We start from the raw sequence: 2,986 nt of genomic DNA, 5'->3' as shown, positions 1-2,986 counted from the left end.
GGAGGTACAGGGGGGATACAAAGTGAATAAGCTGTAATCAATAAAAATAAAATAATTAAAAAAGAAAAATGCCTTAAATTCTTATAGGTATTTAAAAAAAATCCATGTCCTATAAATATTTTACCTTATGAGCTTTAAGTTTTTAAGTAAAATATCTTTTTTTTTAATTTAAATTTATTTTTATTTAAGAACGAAATGATGAGTGATCGCCATCAACATCGTCACTGAAGGCCACCTCCCCACCCCCACCCCCACCCCCCTTTTAGTGATTTCAATCCCTCGGTAACCGAGCTTACTCGCAAAGCTGTGGTGGTTTCCAGGTTCTGTCTACCTGCCTCCTCTTGCCTACCAGGCTCACGCCATCCACACGCAGGGATGGCGCCTCAGCTTGAATGCATGGGAGAGCAGTGACAGGAATACTGGGAAAGGCTTCGCCCTCAGGAAAAGGGACGGAAGAGTAGAGCGTGGTGAAATGGGAGCTCCCATAGCCTGGGGCGCCAAAATGGGGCCCTGGGGGAAGAGGAAAGGCCCTCCCGGAAAAGAAGACCCCGCCGCCTCATACTCTTTCAGTTGGGAATAGTCAATGCTCGATCGTTTGCCCTTCTGGCGCCGGTTGCAGAACCACACGCGGACCACGTCCTTCTCCAGCCCCAGCTGCTTGGCGATGATGCTGATCTGCTGCAGGGTGGGCTTCGGGCACTGTACAAACATGCTCTCCAGGTTTCCCCTCACGCGGTTCTCAATGCTCGTCCGCTTCCTCCTGCGGGCCTGCACCAGGGTCTCCGCTTTGCAAAGCTCCTGAAGGTTCTCGAACATTGCTGTCGGCTTCCTCCACCCACTTCTCCAGCATGGGCCGTAGCTTACACATGTTCTTGAAGCTGAGCTGCAGGGCCTCAAAGCGGCAGATGGTGGTCTGGCTGAACACCTTTCCAAGGAGAAAGCCCAGGGTGAGCCCCACGTCGGCCTGGGTATACCCCAAGGTGATTCTCTTCTGCTTCAGCAGCTTGGCGAACTCTTCTAGTTCCTTCTGCAGGGCTTTCATGTCCTGGGACTCCTTGGGACTCGGCTCCACCTTCTCCACCTTCACGGCCCCGGGGGGGGGGGGGGGGAAGGGCAGGACCCAGGCAAGGCCCCCTCCGGGCCGCTCTCCGATCCCGCTCCGGCCGGGCCCTCAGGCTGAGAAGGCTCCAGGCCAACTTGGGGCACTAGGCCTAGCCCCACCTGAGGGCCGCAGTACGCCATCGCTCCGCAGAACTCATATGGAGGGGGGGGGCACGGCGAGATCCCCAGCACCTCGGAGCCTGGGGCAACGCCGGGCCCAACCCCGGGCACACCGGGAGGCCCTTGGAAGCTGAGCCAGGTTCGGGGGTCCACCCGGCCCGGCTTCAGCTCTCCCGACCCATCACCCCCACCTGGTAGGGGCGAGAAAGCAAAGTCTGGAGCCAGGGGTCCGGCCATGGGGAAGGCGGGCACCCCAAGCAGGGGCCCTGACGCAAGGAGGGCTCACCCAGGACTGCCAAGTAAAATATCTTATTTTATATAGTATGAAAATATATTTACCAAACTGTTCATATATAAAATGTAAAATGAGTATAGCAGCATCTTTCAGATGGAATAGGGCATGCTGGCCTAAACCTAGAAATGTGCATGGACCATCATTCACTTTCATATAGGCATCACATTTTATCTTTGACACTGCCTTTCCTTGTGAAAGCAGGAATCCCAAGAGAGGCATTCATGCTATCTTTTTGCTGATTCCTTATTGAACATTAGCTTTCACATGAGGAAAGGGCAGAGACAGAATTTTCCCCCTAGCTTCTTTTGCTCGTGTTTATTTCAGAATTTCTGTTAATTCTTTATAGCTTAAGAGGAAAACTGAAATATTTTTTGTTAGGATGAAAGGGATCCTGCTTAAACTGAGTTTTTATTTTTTTTTCTACTGAAGTTGGCAACCTGTCGTAAATACACAAACTTCAGATTAAATGGGAAGTATTTTTCTTTGTGTGCATGCCCCATATATTCAATAGGACTGTTTCATTAGTGGTGTACTTTTTTTTGGCATTTCTGGAAATATAAGGGCCATGCTTTGACAGTTAAACAAATGTTCAGAGCATATCTATCTCTAAATACCATGCAAAATAGAAATACATTGGTCAAGGTCAAGTTGAAGTTTAGAAATCACTTTAAGAGCTGAAAACTGTAATGAGGGAGAACGGCTTTATGAGAGATGGAAGGGCAGCAATTCAAAAGGAGCAGACAGGGTAGAAACTAGCCATAGCAAGAAGGCTGGGTCCCTCTGGTGTGTGGAGTGGAATGACAATCCTGATTCATCATTCCTTGTTATACATGCTTCAAACTATCATATTGTTCTTCACAAAGATATATGATTATATTTTAATGGAAAGGTATGTTTCAAAAATTAGATAAATTTTACTTTATAATAGGTTAAAAAAGAAAGAAACTTATAGCAGTAGTTCTGTGACTATATTTCTGAATGTTAAACAATCCTGGAACCACAACCACAATTGATAGACTATGGAGGAGATGTAGGAGGAGAGGAAAATGTCCAGGCTTCTGCCTACATCTTCTAGAGGCCTACCTTCATGGAGCCCATCCAGATACCATCTGTCTGAGGAGTCTGAAATACAGTTTGTGAAGACCAGGTATCCAGTGATAGAGAGCAGAACAGAGGGACGGGTCTGAGAGCTGATCTAGTATCATCATAAGAAGAAAAAAACTAAACAAAACAAAACGCTTACATTACTAAAGTCATGTAATACTAAATGAAGAAGGATATAAGAGAAGACAGAATGATAGGGCAGTTATTGAGAAATTTAAAAAAATGATTACAGGAAAAAGAAAATGAAGAGGAAAATTAACTTAAAAGGCACGGAAAGAGAGAGAATGCTTTGATTTGAAATCCCCAGTGGGTAGTAGGTAGACATATTTGTTATCGGTGACACCATCATCTCATTTTAGAATTACA

General features: G+C 46.5%; 1 pseudogene; it reads right to left on the bottom strand.

Annotated features, from left to right (window-relative positions):
• Positions 1–383: 383 nt before the first annotated feature.
• Positions 384–1,458, bottom strand: LOC129692855 (POU domain, class 5, transcription factor 1-like; annotated as a pseudogene).
• Between the last annotated feature and the right edge of the window lie 1,528 nt (positions 1,459–2,986).

This window comes from Psammomys obesus, unplaced genomic scaffold (assembly GCF_907164565.1).
Source record: "Psammomys obesus unplaced genomic scaffold, mPsaObe1.curated_primary_1811, whole genome shotgun sequence".
Taxonomy (NCBI): Eukaryota; Metazoa; Chordata; class Mammalia; order Rodentia; family Muridae; genus Psammomys; species Psammomys obesus.
The sequence above is the reverse complement of the archived record's forward strand: the minus strand, read 5'-3'. Positions and strand labels throughout refer to the sequence as shown.